The following is a 20,911-nucleotide window of genomic DNA, read 5'->3' as shown; positions in this document are numbered from 1 at the left end:
CCTCGTTTTCGATGATAAGGCAGAATGTTCGCAACTAAAAGAACTGACAGTTTAGGGTATGTGCGAAGATGGATACGTGGCATTCAAGACAAGATAGAATAGATTTCTAAACGAGATAGTGGTTAAAAAAAGAAACGTGCCATTTTGCTAACTTACTTCATACACGTGCACTCCCATTCATGTTTTTTTTTTTTTTTTTAAATTTTTATTTATACATAAAGTATACGGACTACTGATAGCGATAAATGGCTATAGTTAACACAGCATTTACTAATTGGGACTTGGATATGTTTTGCGCATGCTCCATGTTTTCAAAGTCGTCAAGCGGAGAATAGAATTAGCCTCGAAGAAATCTTGATGGAGCTGTTTCTATTTCATAATAGGGAAATCCCTAAGGTAATACGAGGGTTCGATTGCATTATCCCGGATGCTTAAAAAGGGGGATGGGAATCAAACAAGTAGTTCATTGTGATCTCAAGGCTTAGTAGTACAGTCAGTGCTCAGGAAACAGTTTTTTTAATTACTAGCTTTACAAAGTTATAAATATTTATATGACTTACATCTTTATTGCGTATTAATATGTCGTATTGGACTGTTCTTATGAAATCTGTTCGTGCTGAAGGCAAATAGATTTGCAGAAAATAATGGGTGTGTGTTTTTTAGGTGATAAAAGTTAACCCAGAAGTTTTTGCAATCGATGTCATGATCCAGTCAGAACTAATCTTTCTAATTGAACAGTTTTTCAGCATTTAGGATTGGATATATTTTCATGAATCAAATAAGCAGTGGCCAGTGCAATGAATGTAAGTGTTCATGCTTTGATCTTTATCTACTGACCTTTAAGTTAATTTTAAAAAGGAAAAAAAATAGCCATGGTATTATTCAAATGAGCATGATGAACATACCAATAAGAAAATTAGCCTTCTGGGAGCTGATGCCAAACGGAGGGAGGGGACTTTAAAAACCCAAAATATCAACAAAAAAAGGAAGAAATTAGCAAATATTCTCCAAGGTTGTTAGCACGTGAATATTAAGAAATTCCCCAACATCATAAGACCTTAACCATACAGTAATGGATCATGAATTTCTTTACGGGAGAGGGGGGGAAGGAGTGGATTGATAGGTTAGTTCGGACAAGCCAACTAAGGCTATGAGGCAAGAGTGTTATGTCTGAAAATCAGATGTGTTCCTTAGTCTGTTTTAAAATAGCAAATTTTTACACCTCCGTGTGAGATCAACTATCTCACCGTCAGCCACGGTAAAGGTTAGGTAACGAAGGAATGTTGGCCACTTAAATACCCCCCCCCCCCACCCCACCAAGTGTCATATTATCTATAGTCCACACACACACACACACACGCAACGGTCTACTGCATCAATATTTTTCTTTTAAATTATGTATAGTATAAAATTTAATATAATTTTAATTGAAATAGTTTTAAAATTATAATAATTATAAATATGTAATTAAATTATAGTAACTTATTACCTTATCTAAATAATATAATTATTGTATTTGGTTTTTTTTTTAATCGTGTTATTGTGTCTTCTTCATTTGGGATATTACGTAGACAGTCATAAAAAATATTATTTATTTTCAATCAGCTAAAGATTTTTTTTTTCTGTTTGAGAAATACTCCCCCCCCCCTCCTTTCTTGTTTAATCCTATTCATGAACACACGCACACTTGTAATCATCAATTATTTGATTTCTTGGAACTTTATTAACTAGAATTCAAGGGAAAATTGATCACCTGCTCTACCAATAGTGAGCCATATTTTTTCTTGTGTAACTTTGTATTGCTTTTCCATTTGCATGCCTGGCACGATTAGCTGTTAGTTCAGCAGGTGAATGCCCTTTGAAATGTAGATGAAAGTAGCATTATGGGTGATTGATCACTCAAATGCATTTTTTTCTTCTTTTTTTTTTCTTTTTTTCCCTGGTGTTCATTTCTAAATATACATCTTGGAGAGTAGCTAAACTATATATTCAAAAGACTCAAGAATTTTTCGCATTAGATAACCGGAAATCGCAATTTTTTTAAAGTCCAAGAAGGAATACGATTTAGAATTTGCCATCCGATGCTTCCCCTCTCCCCCCCCAGAAAATTACCACTTAAATCAACAAGGCAAACGCCTCAAACTACACAAACCAATGATTACATTAACAGCCCATAAAATTAAAATAATTCACTCAATAAAAAATCGCCTACCTTGAGTATATTTTAATTGGTCCCAATTTATTATTTTATCCGTAATAAACTATCATCTCGTGGTAATTATTAAGGCATTCTACGATATAATTGTTGACCTTCTCTGTGTTACTTTGGAGTTCACTGCCATCCCAACTACTGCAACGAGTGACTGCTGTGAGTATAAGAATCATTAAGGTTCGTATTCGACCCGATATAACTCAGGTTCCAAGTTGAATATTATCAACTATTCACTGCAGGTATCCAAGAAGGCGGTTGTAATAATAGATACAGAGGGAAAGACTCCAAAAGGGTTATTTTAATCTTAGAATGATTATATTTTGCAAAATGTCCGTCTGTACGCATGTTATTCTCGGCTCCGGTGGAGGGATTGCAACGAACTTCGATATTTGGAATTTTTGCGACCCTCTCCTCATTAGTTTTCAATCCAATAATCTTTGTAGAGGTTAAGTTTGGCAAAACGTTTCGAAAATTTTAAAAAAATAAAATAAAATCCAGTCTGGTTCGATGGAATTTAGGGACAGTCATTAAAATCAACTCAATTTTAATTTACAGCAAAGTGACGCCTACAGTACATTAGCTAACAGTGTATCTAAATCCAGATACTGAGAAAGTAGAGATCATAGAACTAAATATTGAGAACGTAGCAAAAAAGTTCAATTTTATTGGCTACTTGGCTGCTCACGTTATGTTTTTAATTGTTACGAATATATAAAATCAGCAGAGAAATCCCAACGACCATAACAGTAGCAACAACAATACTAATAAACACTTAATTATAGCCTGTACTTTCTCAATATTTAGCAGATGTTTTTGTTTATTTTTAATTATATACTGACTTTTTAGCAGTAATATCTTACATTATTCGAATCCACTTCCAATGAAAGATTACTTAACATTAAATTAACCTAATAATATTTTAATTAACATTCAAATCATGTTGCTATCGGTTGCAACATGCTTGCGAGGGCGGGTTTTGTTACTAAAGCAACAGTCAATTGTAACGAAAACAAACGGGTGACCTACAATTCATTAAACTGATTTTTATAAAAGAAATTTGTGAAAACAAGATCATCCAAGAGCACAACACAGCATCTGATTATTCTTTCTAATTGTCCACCGTATTTTAAAAGACTCTTTGTGTTCCCATCACTGAACAAAAGACTATAAAAATAAAAATAAAGATATTTATTTCACATAAACTGTACTTCCTCGCTAAACAGAGCCATTGTTCAACAAATATAATCTTTGGGTGATTTGCAGTGAGACCAAAGAGTTATAGATCATAACCCGAATAGGGCGTGACATTAGACCCACCACGAGAGGTCAAGTAGACAAAACAATCTTTGAGAGCAGCTTACAACATTGACACTGACGTCTTTGAAGTAAGAAAACAAAGTCTTACTTCTGTTTAAGGAAACCCATGTGAAATTGTGGCTCACCCATGGAGTTAAAGGCGTTCGCAGTGCCTTGGGTGTGTTCTAGATTATTGCATTAGCCTCAGTAACGCATTTCTGAAGCAATAGTTTCATTTGAACTATTGTACGCAGAGAAAACCTTAAGTGTGAGCCGTATTACTGAGAAGTCAGGCCTATTTTCTAAAATTTTAATTCAATTGAAGCTTTGTATTAAATTTTTTAGAAAATAGGCCTAAATGAGATGAATGCTGAAAAAAAATTGTACATCGCAGACAAACTACTCCTGTCTGTTTTGTTTCCATGGTTTTATTTCAGTGTAGATTTGATGTAGTACGAAAAAAGTCTTCAAGGTCATTCGTAACACGATCCTCCCGAAGTAAACGCCCACTTTGCTAAAGAATGACGTTGTTCAACACCGGTGGACCTCCTTCACACATGTTTGGCGGACATTTGCTCCTTATTGCTTGCTTTTATTAGAAACACACACGCACGCATTCATATGCACCACAACAAAACTGCATACGTGTATATTTGCAACAAACAACGCACGCATGCGCAATGGCACTTGCAGAGGGTTTTTTTTTTTTTTTTTTTTTTTTTTGTTCATGGGTAATGAAAGCAACAATCAGTTTTTTAGTCACGTCGGCATTAACAATGAAATTGGCTGCTAATTGTTGAAAGAAATTAATTGTTTTGGTAATATCACGAATCGCTATCAATCATTGTTTACAGTTCGATCATTTATTTTATTTATTTTTTTTTTTTTTTGCACGAGACAACAACAAAATTCTTTTGATTCTTCTCCAATAAATGGAATGTTTCGATATATATAAAGGCAAGTTAACATAATTTTTATTTCATTTTTTTTTTTTTTTTTCACAACTGCTTCTATCGAAGCTTCACAGACAACGTTGGGCGCATTTTAAGCGTACTGACTCACGAACGTGTTAAATGTTGATAGCAAACTAAAAGGCCGGTTTACACTCTGCCAAAACTCATCAATCCCTTTCAGTCATGAATATGCCAAGACTAATTATTTTTTTCGCGACTTTGGCTTATTTTAAATCTTTACTGCGATAGATAACATTTCATAACCACCTCCGTGTGTTTCTACTGCTAGTATTAACCCTATCACGTTAAGGGCGGGGGGGGGGGGAGACGAGAACTTGAAGAAGAGGAGGAAGGATATCTAAGGGTTGCGATCGGAGGGATGTCACGCCCAGGTACTCCTGGCAAGTGTGCAAAAAGATGACTCTTTCCCCCCTCCATGTACGAGTGAGTGACCTTTAACCATCTCTTTGCAAAAGAGCCAGGATGGAATTAACGTCGTGGAATATCACCATAATCACAGATCTCCTTTTTTTTTTTTTTTTTTTTTTTATCAATGTGTGTGCGCGCGTGCGTGTTGAACGGCACCACCCTCTCCCGCACGCTTTTCCATTTATCTGGCGATCAGCTGGCTTGTAGTTATGATGGAGTGGGCTATCGCTTTTAAGGGAGTAGTCGCGTATCTTTGGGGGAATCTTGGGGACTTATTATCGCTACTTTTCATATGTGCTTTAAGGGATGGATAGAGAAGGGTGTCCTCATTGTTGGAGTATTTTAATGCTAACATTATTGGAATAAGTTTTAAAGAGGGGGGGGGGTATATGAACTTCCAGTCCATACTTGCCATTTTCATTGAATCAACGTGCAGCCAATGCATTGAGATGTTCAATTTTAACTACGATATTATGATGGAATACAGCAAAAAGCGGTTGAGATCCTTATAATTGAAAGAAGACCCCTCTTCCCTTGATTACTCCTGTTTAGGTTATCCTATATTTGAATCTTGTCATCGAAGTTCTTTGCTCAGTGGTTGGTTGACTAGCTATAGTTGTATGAGTTTTTAATAGTGACCTAATTTATAGTTTCTGGATTCTTTGCCACATTGGCAGCCTTTTTACGTCATGGATGAAAGAGGTTAGGTTATAGATGGCTGTTTTGTTTGTCTTTCGTATGGCTGGTTGTTATGGAAAAGTTGAGTCAAGGACATTCTAATATTGCTTTGATATAGGACTATATTTTCGCACGAGCCTCTTAGCTTAAAAGGGCCCCAAATGTGAAAATATTAGTTACAGTATTTTATAATGTTTTACTGTATCAGAAGGCCGCCTGTGTGCAGTATTTTTTTTTTACATAGAAGATTATGATGTCCATAGCTGTCTCATTTATGAATAAGGAGTTTTGCCTCTATCTGATATCTGAAATATTTGCTTGGTTTGATAACGTACTGTGAGCTCTGAGAACAGTAATTATATAAAATCACCTGTTTTCGTTTTGTAATTTATTTTCTGTAATATTTTCATTTGAATATCTTTCGCTTTATTTCATGTTAGGATATAGGAATTTTCATAGGATGGACCTAAGAAAATTTAGGCCCATTTCGTATAGAGACATCAGGATATTTCCTCACCCAAGACAGACAAACTGTACAGAGAACACACTCAGTTATTAAATAGTAAATGATTGTTTTGCAAACTTCATTTGCTGCTCTGTGATCCTATAACAACAACCATACAGTTTTTTTTTTCTTTCTTATTTCTTCTTTCATTTTTTTATTCTTTTACTTTCGCGTATCATCTCCTTTTTCTTCCGCTATATCTTCTTTATCATCTCTCTCTCTCTCTCTCTCTCTCTCTCTCTCTCTCTCTCTCTCTCTCTCTCTCTTTCTTTCTATCCTTTGCTATCTCTAAACAGCATCTTTGTGTGTGTACTTGGGCCATTTGTTTCTGTCAGCTGGTCCATGTAATTAGCGCATAATTCTCTCTTCCAAAAATGGGGAAGGCTTGGATGGTGTGCAGGTTATAAAACGACAATTTCCTGACCGCTCTGCTCGAGGCTTGGGTGTGGAGAAATGGTAACCCGTTCTGTGACCTTTGACAGCCATTGCCGACAACCCTCTTTTTTCCTATATGTAAGTGCGTCTGTCAACCCCGTTGTATTCTCAGAAACAAGTGGATTTGTTCACTTGATGACAGTAACGATTACGGCCCATCGATGTAATTAGACACACAGATGAGGAGGTAATCGTTGCTGTGGGGGGGGGGGAGGGGGTCACTTCTTAATGGAACACTTGTGGCTTCAGGTGAGATTAAGGGTGATATTCTGTCAACACCCTGTTATCTGTAAAATGCGAGTACCCAGAATTCGTAATTTTTCTAGAATGCTTCTTGACCAGACGAAAATATACAAAGCGAGAGAAGACAGGAGAGCCATCGAGAAGCGCCCTCTACCGGTCACAGGTCGAAGCATCCAAATGACGTATATATTTGATTGTTTATTGCGAAATGCATGTAAATTTATATTAAAAGTATTAAAATATATATATATATATTAAATCGCTTTATCACAGGTTTAGCAATCATCGTATACCACTCTTTCTAGTTTATGTAATCTCCACTTTTAAACCTACGCGTTAGATGATACAGAAATTCTTCTATATATAAAAAAAAAAAAAAAAAAAAAAAAAAAATTCACTTCAGGCGCTTTTCGTCTCCTGTAAGACAAATATTACTTTAGTCCTTCGCTGTTTAGGGAATAATCCACGCTCTCTTATATTTAAAACGCTTTTTAAGTTGTAAAGCCATCATATCAATGAATTATTATACAAGACCAACTGTTTGTTAAATTAGTCTTTTTATGAGTTTATATGTGGCACCGATAGATGGCAGTCCAGTATTATAATAATTATTAGACGGTCAGAAAGGCGATATTCAAAGGAAGGAGTGGGCGGTTATGTTTGTTTCCAATATCAATATAGAAAAAATATGAACGCCCAGGCACATCCAAAGGATATCATGTGGACACAAAAAAAAAAAAAAAAAAATTGCTGATCGATATGGGAGAAGACGTAAACAATTGTGTTTTGAATAAGGAAGATGTGCGTTGCTTCGACGATCATCATCATCCTTTTTTTTTTTTTTTTTGTAGGTACACTTTGTACATGTACTCATGAAGGTTCCACATTCATAACGCAATCAACACCTTAAAAATAGCGCATGTGTGCTGCATGGTTTCCTCCCACATGTTCACAGCACTGGCTTCACGTACACAAGTAGAGAATTGTCTTCTAGTAGGTTATTAAAGAGGATGTTCAGTCTTGCAACAATAAGTAGAAACTAACATCTGGTTGGTAGTATATATTGAATTTTTGAGAGATAAATTATCGATCTAAGCTTGCCAGCGGATTATGTTTCTCAAGGATTTTTGTCGTGAGTTGGAGAATGTAGTCGGATTAGCAGGCTTGATTAATAACTTTGGTTCTGTTGCCTGTTCATATACTGTTCAATCTTTAAAATAATAAATTCACTGTTGAAATTTTTGCTCTTTTACCTTCCTAAATCAAACACAGTGAACAAGAAAAGGGTAAAAAATTGCCCTTTTTTTTTCGTCTAAAGTCTAACAGGGAGATTCTTGTAGATCTTTTCTAGAAGTTCTTGTTTTATAAATGAAGCTTAAACTCATCCTATAAACATTTATAAAACTGCAATTAGTATTGGGAGCCTCCGTAGCTCAGTCAGTATAGACGAAACCCTTTGGTCGGAACGACCTGGGCTCGATTCTCGTCCGTGACGTGAGGAACCTTTATCTGGTATCTTTCGAGTAAAGGTGAATTAGCGGGTCTCATACGGTGTTAAGGGGCTTTTTCAAACCCCCGAAACTCGGGTTTTTCGTCCTCCAGAACAGGCTAAGCGGTCCCGTGACCACACATGGATTACAGTCATGAATACAGCCCGGAAAACATTGGGGGGTTGGGGAAAGCAATGGTGAACTACCCTGTAAAAATCTCACCAGGAATACTTTGGGGGAAATGTCTACAAAGTCACCTACAGTCGGAAACCACTGAAAGAAAAAAAAAATCAGATCAGAATCAGTATTGAAGACGTATTGAGTCTCATTTCTCTCATTATTACCATCCTGAAATTTGTTATTATCTTGGAAGGCTTGGTATTGGAGAAATGATTGTAACCATCTTGACCTCAGGAGAAACATAAGACTTCTTGAAATTATCTTTGTTTATACCAAAGACGGGAAACACCGTTTAGGATGTTGTGGAGTTCGCTTAAGCAAAGTGGCATGACTCATCGTTCTTCATTAGTCAGCAAACCAATCTGTAGTATTACACCTCCCCCCCCCCACACACACACACACAGAAATTGGAAGCATGATGGATCCTTGTGAAATTTCAATTGTTTTGAATTGAAAAAGAGAAAAAAAAAATGAAATCGAAAATATTTAAGTCCATGAACAAACTTAAATATTTTAATTATTACAGTATTTTGTATTTAATACTCTGAAAAAGCAGAGTATTAAAAAATCCTCATCTAAATGCCCATCACCTTCCAGCTGATTTAGTCTACAAAGAATAGAAGCAACTTCCACGAAGGAAGGGCTCATCGAAGCCCCCCGTTGTTTATGTTGGGGGCAGAAGAAGGTGGGTGACAAGTCATGCGCGTGATAGATAGCAACAGGAAGTGGAAATCGGGTCACCAACCTTGTTTATAAGGCAAAAACTGCCGACAACATCATTTTTTGTTCGTTTTCGAATGCGAAGAATGTGGCCATGCAAATAGAAAATGCGCTTCTAATGATTTTTGATATTGCAGTTCTATCCTGGGCGCATTTCTCTCTCTCTTTTTTTTTTTTTTTTTTTTTGGGCGATGTATGAACGACAAGTACTTAAAAGATTACAATCTATCTATCTTTATCGTAAGACTGCATCGCATAGCAGAACATTTAATTGGCTTGGAACACGAAGATTGCACTTCCCACTTAAGCTCACACGAAGAAAAGTAAAGCATCTTGAAATTGGAAACGTAATCTTACATGAGACGAAACAAGTTAGTTTCTTGCCTCCCCCCATCCCTGCCTCTTTCGTCTTTTCTAACAGGCACTTTCCGTCGTTTTGTAGCTATTACCAACACGGTCTGCTTTTATTCGAATTGTGTCTTTGTCTAAATATACCTTTATCAGCTTATCCTCTCCGTCTATGTTTAATTTCTCAAAAGGTTAAATAAACTGGATTATTGGAATATGAATAATGAAGAAAAACCGATATCAGGATTCTTGTATTGTGACGTCATTATCACAACAGTTAAAAAATATAAATAATGAAGAAAAACCGATATCAGGATTCTTGTATTGTGACGTCATTATCACAACAGTTAAAAAATATAAATAATGAAGAAAAACCGATATCAGGATTCTTGTATTGTGACGTCATTATCACAACAGTTAAAACCCAAGAGAAGTTTTTGTTGGCTTATGCAAACAATGAAGTTTGTTTTGCCTTCTATTAAAATTGTTATTATTACAGTATGTAATTTCGACACCAATAGGAAATTTTGCAAATGTAATTGGTGTCTAATTGAAACGAAATTTGAGAATGCTCAACAGATTTTAGTAAAAATTCCCCGTATTTAATTCTGAGAGCGCACAAATACATTTTCAAGGTATTTGCTTTTTGGGGGTTTGGAACAAAGGCTACTTGCCAGATCACCATCTTCTGATGTATCTTCCATTCTTCGTTAGTGGGTCACCAATTTTCAGTGTCATTCGTTGCGTGTATCATCATGAATAGATAACTTCCTCTTTTTCACATTTTTCTATGGATGCTGGGCTATCACTTACGTTTCTTCCTCCAAAAATAAATGGCCTAATCACACTAAACTCAAATTATATTTACAGTTTTGACCTTCTAAGATATAGTCTTCTTTTAGCACTGCCCCGAATACTGATCTCCAGTCTCGTATAATCTTATAAACTTTACCATCAAAGACACAATCGTGAATTCAGAAAAAAAAAAAAGAAAAGAATTTTAGTTCATGTTTGTGTGTAATCGTAATGTGTACAGAGGATAAAATGCTGTGGTGGATTCATACATTCTATGTACACAAGAATACATAGCGTCATATAAATGCTAAATATGGTGTTAAAAGACTGGCAAGTTTTTCATTATTCGAATATCCCACATGACTAAGTATATTGTGAAAGTTATCAAGACATGTAAGATTTATTTTTTTAAAAAAGTGAATCATGTAAGAGAATGTACAAAAAATTTCGTTCCCACAAGGTTTGTGAACAACCCAATCATGATTATATTGTGTTTTATGAGCTAATTAAAGCACTTTATGGACAATTTATACGAACGAATACTCAGCCAGCGATCGTTTACTCAAGGTTGATTAGCTCAACACTGCGCATGCGTCACACCACTATCACAACGACCAGTGTACTTTCGTAACAAGTTGGCGATTAAAAAAAAAAAAAAAAATTTCAAAAGTCGGTGGCTTTTAATGTTAGGCTTAATAATCATTATGGTCGTTCACCTCGATTTAACGGCAATCACTGTAGGTACTAGGATGCTGCACGTGATGAAGGAAAGGATGTGAGGAACTGTTAGTAACAGCACTAAATTGTCATGTGTTTGAGTAGCAGGATGATATGCTAGTTAAGGAGTGACACACAAAAATTAGTTGCTAACAATGAATTAGGTACCACGTGCCCCACAATTACAAAAATGATAGTACGTGCTATCCACTACAATAGGATAGCTCGTGTCTAGCGTAGCGTGCCACAATAGGAGAGAACAAATTCTGAAACTTTATAAGGCAAAATCCGTGCCAAGAACAACGAACTGGAACAGCGGAAATATTTTTGATAAACGAGAAACGACTGGAAGGGAGGATACGAACATTCGATAATCTCATCCATCACAATATTTGGGTAATATGGAGATGACAGAAACCTATAACAGCTTCACACTTTTACACTCCTCCATAATCATGAGAGGTTTGCTAAGTACTATTGTGGTCCTCCTTAATGTTTCACTACCATCCATCGTACTACTCGAAGTGATACATGGTATTGGGGGGGATCGGTAACAGGTGTCCTATCGCGTGCAATATGAGCTATTTGGCTCCCTATTGGCACGCAAACGTCCTCGATGACGTGAAATGGAAAATTTCTAATGTTCCCAATAGGAACGTCAACAGTCAACGATGGTTGCCAGAAGTGCTGCCATTTGTCATTTCTCTACTTCATTCTGACGTCCTCAAGAGGGAGAAAAGGAAAACGGGGGGGGGGGTCCGACTTCCGTAGAAAGGTCATCTGTCATTTGGCTTCTGAAGAGAGAGAGTGAAGAAGACACGATGTTAAAGGGGAAAAGAAAAAAAAAAACGTTCCAAAGGGATTCGACAAGTGTTACATTTTGGTACTTTTCCATTGCTGTGAAAGTTACGAACATCTTTTTCCTTCCGGTTCACGCTCACTTCCGGGTTGGCTTATATCATTCAACAGTGTTTCAATAGTTTAATATTTTTAGCTTTTATTAGTCGCCTACATTTTGATCGGTTATTTGAGCTTTATTATCTGCGTGCTCAGAGCAAGAATAACAGGTAATTGATCAATTTTTTTTTCAGACAACACTCTGCATTGAAACAGTAAATAACTTGAATTTTTTAAAAAAAAAATGAAGTTACGGTTAGCGATATTTTTTTATCATTTGTAATCGTTTGTCACATCCACCTTGTAGTTTTAGAAATTTTTTTTTTATTATTTTGTTTTTCTTTGGATTTTTTGTCAATTTTTTTTTTTAACACAAGCCTATTTTCATTGTTTTCTGCACTTCTATTTATTTACACACACACACACACACACACACACACACACACACACACACACACACACACACACACACACACACACACATATATATATACAGGGTGTTCGGGATAAATTTGACAGTTTCGTAAGGAAAAAGAAAATCTTCTTTGTATCTATTAAATTTAATGAATTGACAAAAAACATTACAGGCAGAGTTAATTACAATACTATCAACAAGATTTACTCAAAATAACCACCATTAGCATCGATCACAGCTTCAATTCTGCTTCGGAACCTCGAACAAGCTGATGCTACAGTCTCCCTGGGAAGGGCCGCAAAAACTGTTTTAATTTTATCCATTAACTGGGCTTTTGTATTACTGGAAGTGCGATTGGTGTCTTTTTCAACTGCGCCCCATACAAAATAATCCATGGGGTTAAGGTCTGGGGAGTTTGGAGGCCAAACATTTGGACTGGTGAAGTCGTAGAAATTTTCAGACAACCATTTTTGACTTTTCCCAGAGGTGTGGCAAGGGGCCGAATCCTGCTGCCATACATACGGCCTACCATTGTTATCCAGGGCTTGACTACAGTTAGCAACTCCACGAACAAAGCCCGAATTCCAATGCCAGGGTTCTTCAACACCTGTTCCTGCAGATTTGCGAGGAATTCTGCTGTACGAACGCAATCAGATCGTCTGCTAGGGATCTTTCTTCTTGCTACATCCTCGTAGTCACCATTGCAAGTCTCTAGTTCATGCCTGATTGTTTTTACTGTATTCAGGGAGCATTGGGCAGCAGTCGTAATATCCTTATTTTGATGGCGGGCACGAATCATCATGATACAAGTTATTCTCTTCCATGATTCAGGTGGGTTCCAGCTATCCATCCTTTCTGACATCTTGTATATGAATGAAGAAGGGTCCAAACTTTTAAATGAAGAGAAGTGTGTGTTAATACATGTAACTTACGGAAAAATATAATTAATTATAAATATGTCAAATTTATCCCGAACACCCTGTATATCCTCATATATCTCAGTTTCCAACTTTTACTCGTATTCTATCTTTTCTCCTTCCTCTTATAATCCTTTATTATTATTCCGTCGATTTTGACCTTCATAAAAGTGTTTTCGGTTCATCGAAACCTGGTTCTAACCTCCCTAGACACATCCGTCGGTTCATTCACATTTTAAGCGCTTCTATTACTTTCATATCTCGTGCCAATAAAACGCGCTTCTCCACCGCATACTCTCTCCTATCTGAACAAAACAAATCCATTACCATCCTAATGGTTCACGCGTACCGCTATCGTAGCCACATTAGACTTACTCTTTCTTCCCCCCCCCCTCTCCTCTCCTCTCCTCGCAACCCACGTGCGTGCGTGTCACTGATGGCATCATCACGAGACACGAGCCGGATACCGATTATGTTAATCGGACAGAGGAGACAATTTTATTCGTGTCATTGCCTCTGTCCGTATTGCTGGTGGACGACGCAAGGTCAACGGTTCATCATTCATTGGCCAGAGATGAGCGCAAAAGCACTTATGACAGGCAAGCCTGAAAATCCCTCGGGGATGTTATGGGATGGGGGTCGAATTGACGCCAGTGGTGATGAATTACAAATATATCCCTAGGCGTATACTGTGATTTGCCGATTACTGACTGTCTAGACCCCTAGATGATTGTAAATGTGTAGTATTTTCATTAGTCGACATTTATAGCAGAAAAAAGTTGATCGTCATGCCATCTGGCGGTCCGTTTTTCTCCTTGTGGAATAATTTCTCTTTCTAGTTACACGAAGGTCATTGTTCGGCATATACCTTTTAATAGATATTGAATTTGTAAGCATTCTTTCTATATTTTTTTTCCATCGATGTTTCATTGACTCTCTCTGTCTCTTGAATTATAAAAGAAAGAAAAAGGAAAACTAAAATACAGTCTTCAGTCAAAGAAATAAACTTAATAAGAACCCTTCATTGAGTAGACATTCCGAAAAGAAATTTATTAAAAAGAAAATAATTATTATTACTCTTTAGTTACTTTTAAGACTGCTTAAGTATCAATTCTCGCAAGGAAAACCACATATAATCAATCACGTTCTCTCTCTCTCTCTCTCTCTCTCAACCTTTCGACGCTGGTTCTAATCTAGGACGCGAGGGAACTTTATAAATGCTCTTTTAGTTAAGGTTTAGCCTATTTCACATGAATGTGAAAGAACACGTCACAACATCAAACCAGCCAAAGAACTTACACGATTAACAGATATGATCCATTGGCCTCTTAGCTATGGTTACTTTGGCTATAATTCCATTCATTTATGGAAGGCTACTACAGCTTAATTTTTTTACAACAGAGTGACGAACATTTCCTCACTGCAGATGGATCGTAACATTCATTTAGAATGAACTCAAAGGAGCACACTATTCATTCTCACCCCTCCCCCTAATGCAGGTGTTCAGCTCCGTAGCTGGCAACACATTCAGCCCAATGCACACATGCTTAAATGAGTGCTGTGTAAACATGCGGCACTGAAGACATGTGGTGCACCATCAATGTCATATTTTGTTAACGTCATCATGAAATTATAAGAAATTTTCTAGAAAAATAGAAAGACAATATCAGGAGCAACGATATGGGTTAACTCCATATACCTAATCACTGACTACATCGTTTTGGATTTACAACAGAAGCTACTAAGGCTATGAGGCCCGTTTATTATGTATGCCAACTGCGTGTGTTCTTTTAGCCAGTTTGCCTGTTTTGCGGGATGAAAAACCCCAGTTTATAGGAGGACAAACCTGAAAAGCTCAGGTCTCTCCAACAAAAGACATCTGACTAAAATCCAACTTGCTTTATTTCTGGTTTTAATTTTGAATACGTTCGAACTCCCACTTTTATTCGACAGAAGTGTCTCTTCAATAAGGCACATCAGAAAACGTTCTAAAGCATCGTACGTCTTCCTCCCCTCCCCCGCAAGCATCGCTACGTATCGGATCATTCATGTTGCGATTTCGACTGAATTTGGAATACAGTTGTGTTTTACATTGTTGAAAGTCCCTTGCGAAATTCAACATAATCATATTAAAATGAAAGGGGGATACGAAGGGGGTAAGTCTTCCCTTTCTTATCCCCCTATCTCCTCTTCTTTTGTTACTCCCATGTGAATTTGACCAGCTGTAACAAACATGAAGTGTTTCAAAAGATGGGTGGGATCAAATCCTTTATGGACATGCTTACATCTCACACTGTTTACATGATTTCTGCCAAATGTGAAATATAGCAAAGTGTAGCATTACTCAAGATCCCCTTAAGCTATTCTGAAACATTTAGCTCTAATAGACTAAAGCGAAAGATTGTACAGGTCATATAGTTCAACAATTTTTGACCGAATTTGAATTTAAGTATTATGCCGGCCTAATTGGCCGAGAGGTTAGCGTATCCGCGGGTTCGAATCCCATCGTGGGCATGGATGTTTGTGATTGTCTGTGAAAATACTAGTGATGGTAGTCGGCGGTAGATGGCGCTTGTGTAGTTAGTGGAGACAGAGAGTAATGGAGTCGGTGCCCTCCCTCGATGAGTCTTTAAACTCCCTGGAGGTGTTATTTAATAAATAATAATAATAAAAATCTTTGGATCAAAATAGAAGGAAAGAACTGTAAAGGAGAGAGAAAGAAAAGTAAAATGCTTAGATATAGGATGCATCGTTCAACTGATTATTCCTTTCAGATGTTTTACTTCATCTAAAACTGAGTGATGTGCAAAGAAAATGAGTCAAGTACGTAGCAGGAAGTTGACTGCAATTTAGAAACAGCTGGTATTATTGTTTTAACTGATGAAGGATTATATAATTGTTTAGGATAAATAATTATTTTGGTTTCATTTGAACATATTTTTATTTTTATTTTATATTTATTAAAAATAAAGGTCATTGTTCGTTTTAGTGATTGGGTTTTTAGCGGAGGTTTTAAGATTACACTAAAGGGAGGTGTGATGGCAAAAAAAAAAAAAAAGTTTGAGGACCACTAGAGCCTTCCCCCCCCCCCCATTTTGTAACATAGACGAGCCCTTTAGTATAAACTCAACAAATGCAAGAAGTCTCTCTCTTAATATGAATCCCAGTCATGTATGGTTGCGATATTGTTGGATTAGGACTATGGGTGGGGTAATAGATTATTCAGGAGCTTTGCTTTAGACACCAAACAAGGAACTTTTTTTTTAGCCACTTCAGGCCTCCAAGAAACAAGATGTTTTTCTAACAATAAAAATTCAACTTAACAACTCTTAGAAACAGAGCTTTGTGAAATGAACTAGATAAAAAATAAATTACGATACTTCAAGTGCACCCAATATTTCTTTTAATCAGCTTATTTCCTGATTAAACTAATCGGCTAATAAAGGTTTGCTGAAAACAAGGCTATTGCATACATTAATGAGCCATTGTTATTTCGAAAAAAAAAAAACGATACCGCTTCAGGCATTCCTTTGCATAATAAACACATCATTCAATTTAGATTTGACTTCCTCTTAAATATTTTTTTATTTTATTTATTTTATTTTTTTTGCAAGCGTTGAATTATCTATTTTTCTCTCATTTACAATTCCAATAGGATTTTAAGCTTTTGCCGATGTCAGAAGACAAAAGTATCCCACTAATACCAAAGCGCTTATTTCAATTTTTTCTCTAATGTCATCATTTATTCTCTAAATGCGTTTCTTTTTTTTCAAGAATGGGAGCATCAAGTGTCTTCAGTTGTTTATGTGATTAATAACGTGAAAAAGAACATCTGCAAAGTATGAGCCTCCTCACATTATACATGTTAATCAATGAGAAAACAGAACGTTCTTTGATACGTGGGAGTATTGAGGACATCCGAGATTTAATTAAAATAAAGATCTCTAATGCCGCCACCCCCCCCAAGTATGGACTTAACCTCATTCATATACTATTAGAATTTTTATATGAAAAAAAAAAAATCTTGTAATACTAACGAACTTTGTTTTTTTCTTTAACTTGGCTGTATTCGTGTGTCATTCCCTGTGACGACCGAAATTTTTTTTTTTTTAATATTTTCTTTACTATTCCGACGAAACACTCCAGAGAGTTGATTTGTATTCCCCAAACGCAGTAAACACCTAATTATACACGTAGTAGGATCGCTACTAGACACCGCCCCTGGAACAAATGACAGGAGCAAGGTAAGTCTTTAGTCTAGACTAGCATTAAGGAGGAGCGGTCACGTATATACCTCAAGGAGTCCGCACTCTCGAGGGATTACGTAATGACACACATCCGAGGAGCATTGTTTGCCGAGATTCGCGCTCTTTCATTCTATCCTCTCCACCCTGATCTCCACCCTCCAAGATCCTATTAGTCATTTGCAACATTCTTGGCCACATAGCGTGTTATTTTAATCTGTCCCCAAGGCAATGGAAAATATCGGTTCGAGAGTTAGAATGTTGTGCTAATGACTATGGGAATTGGCAAGGCCTTCTTTAATATGCAGCTAATCCTCCGGTGAATTAGGAATAGCTCATTGACAGCTGTGAATCTCTTTTCCTTTCTTACATGGCTGCATACAATTGCGCTGTTGGTATACTCAAGGAAATTTTGGGCTTTCAGATTCCTGCTAAATTTTATTGATGTAATTATCAGCTCGTGAAGGTTATCTGAGGAGGGGACGAGGGTTGAATTTCTCAGTTTTCTTTGATATGTTATAGAATTCAAAGCCAGCAACAGTTGAACTGTTGCTGGCTTTTCGTAATTTGTCTATTCTCACAAGATGACTTTGTGAGGAGTAAGAATCCATCGTTGTTGAGTGATGATGTAATATGGATATTTGTGAATCTTTAGGTAGTACATGATTTTTATCACTGGTGAGACACCACCGCTTTGCTTATTGGAAGACTGAAGTGGTTTGAAAGGAGGAAAAAAAAAAACCTTCGGTGTTTCTTGAATAATATCTAATAGACTGTAGAATGAATACGTGCACATAATAAATACGTATTCTCTCTTTGCCTCCCCTTTTGACATCTAATAATTTCGTCTCCATTATGAAACTAGACCCGAATATCTCCGTAACAACAGAAAGGGATTGCTGACCTCGCGCTAACAGTTGCATACGGTACTAATGCCCCGATAGGCTCTTCCGTAGTGGGAGTATCATAATAAATAAATATAATAGTATATAAAACATTTTTTTTTAAATTTAGAATTACATTAAATACTTCAACGACACAAACTCGGTTATATACAATAGATAGGTCAAGTAGCCCAGGTGATGATGTTCGCCAGTCAGTTTTGCTACTCGCCATGTGACTAAGAATCAACACGTTTCCACTGGGTCAGTCTACCCATAAAACTCCTTTTCTTTTCTAAATTAGGGCTAGTCTTGTCTAAGATTTTATTTTTCAATCATCAATATACCCAGAAAGAGGGAATGCCTGTTGGTGCAGTGCAATTTGCCAAAGAGACGCAAATTCTTGCATGACATTGACATTTATATGTAGTAACCTATGACCTGTACCCCTTTAACCTCCAACAAGCAACCCAACCAAGAATGTTCACCTTAGAGTAATGTATTTCTGCTAGACCTAAAAGTCACTGGAGATAAGTGATGTTAACGACCAGACCAGATTTGTTCTCATGACTCCACACGTGCTTGAGACTAGAATAGGACACTAATTTACAAGAACCAGCCGACCTTTTCCATGATTAAGAAGTGTTCTATTACAAGGGCAATTCTATTTAGTCTTCCGACAAAGAAATGCATTTACTGACAGTTTGCAGAAACCTGAATCTGTAAGGATGCTGACTATATAATAATTCCGGACACACATTTTTTTTTAATATATGCTGACTTGATTGTGAACCTATTCACATGCTGTCATTTTTAGCATATTTACTTCAGCACTATGTGTGTGTGTGTGATCGAATATTAAATTATATTTCAAATTAAAGAGACAACCGTGGAGATCTCTTACCTCAAAACAAAGTTCTTATATCAATGTGGCTAATGTAAAACTGTTCACTTTGAATTGGAAACGTTTCAGCCTGTGTATTCTCTTGATGGGATTTCGTTGCTGGAAATTGGTAAGGCCAGAGATATGGGTGCTATGGTTGATAAGGAACGGAAGTTTAGAGGTCATATTACAAAAATTGGCAAAACAGTTCAGGAAATCGCTTGGATGCTCAAAAATACGTTGACTAATAGAGACAAAACAGTCATTACTCCTCTTTATAAGTCTCTGATACGGTCCCATCTGGACTATTGTGCTCAGATTTGGTCGCCTGGGTTTCTTGGATGTGGAGGTGGTTGAAAGGATTCAGAGGAGGGTAACTAAGATGGCTCACTATTGACAGGTGGGGATAGAACAAGAGGTAATCATTGGAAGTTGAATAAACCTTTAGTTTATTCAACTTCTAAGTTTTGTTCTTATAATAATTTCAAGATCTTAGCCCGGATTGAGACCAGTTGCAAAAGATGTATTTTTTTCTCGTTGAATATTTTATTCTACTTCCAAACTTATTTGTAGTAAACCAAATATTTCATTTCTGAGGCATACGTTATTCTGTTCATTACATCAATCAATTCATGTATTACGGATAAAAATAAATGTGGATGTAGTTCCTTAAATATAATTTATTGACCGTTTTGTCTGGAATTCACTGTACTTTCCATGAAAGACTTTCGTTAGAACGATTTGTATAAATCACCTTTCTTTATTAGGATTATGACCGCATGCCTTAGCGTGGTGTTAGGAAGAAGAAGAACAAAAATATGAAAACAGGCCGAATATTCGTGGCCTAAATAGCTTCACTGTTCACACTTCAGAAACATTCGGCTAAGACTGATTACTGCACACTGTTCCAACGAGAACTGGTAATAAAAAAAAAACGTAACAAACAGAACAGTCTCAGCAATAAAAATAATAATAAAAAAAGTAGTCAGAATCCAGTAAATTATCTTTTAGCCCGCAAATCGTAATGAGAATGTTATTATTATGATCGTTTTAAATTTAGTGATGAACCTATATAGAATATTAGGTGAGCTAAACTTGTTTTCCTTTCTCTTTTATCCAGATAATGTTTCTTCTTTGAAGATGAACAACGAAGTTTTTTTTTTAAACTTTTTTGGCATAAACACCTTTTTTTTTTCTCTCTGGAAAAATCAACATTTTTCGCTGTTTACCGTTGCTTCCCAATACATTTTCACAATCATCCAAAAACTTTATTTCCTAAATCTTGGCTTTTATTGATTGTGATAAAGCTTTTTCTCTTCGAATGATCATTGATGATAAGGCATGGAGAAGTTAAGGAGCTCGGCAACTTGTTTCTGTGCTTGTTCCTAGAATTAGAACAGTTCCTACACAACTAAGCGGGATTGCCAAGATTTTTTTATTTTTTTTTATTCGAAGACTGGTAAAAAATAGACAGCCAGGTCAGCAGGCAGTTCCTTTTATTACTTCACACTACTAGAAGCTGACAGTTTTGTAGGATAGAGTTGTCGTCATGGTGACAAGAGATGGTGACATTGTTGGAGCTTTATAGAAATGAATTTACCAGGAAGCTCAAATTAAGCAGAAAAACGCGAGCATTCGCTCGTAATGTTATTATTATTATTATTATTATCTTT

At 36.5% G+C, this 20,911-nt stretch overlaps 1 protein-coding gene across 1 annotated transcript in view; it reads left to right on the top strand.

The window, feature by feature from the left end:
- Nucleotides 1–20,911, top strand: part of LOC150100673 (rho guanine nucleotide exchange factor 17-like) — a 425,511-nt gene that overhangs the window by 4,014 nt on the left and 400,586 nt on the right. The window lies entirely within an intron of this gene.

The sequence above is a fragment of the Typopeltis vanoorti genome, chromosome 12 (genome assembly GCF_054136105.1).
Source record: "Typopeltis vanoorti isolate ZY-2024b chromosome 12, IOZ_Tvanoo_1.0, whole genome shotgun sequence".
NCBI lineage: Eukaryota > Metazoa > Arthropoda > Arachnida > Uropygi > Thelyphonidae > Typopeltis > Typopeltis vanoorti.
Note: the sequence above shows the minus strand (reverse complement) of the source record. Positions and strands in the feature narration are given on the sequence as shown.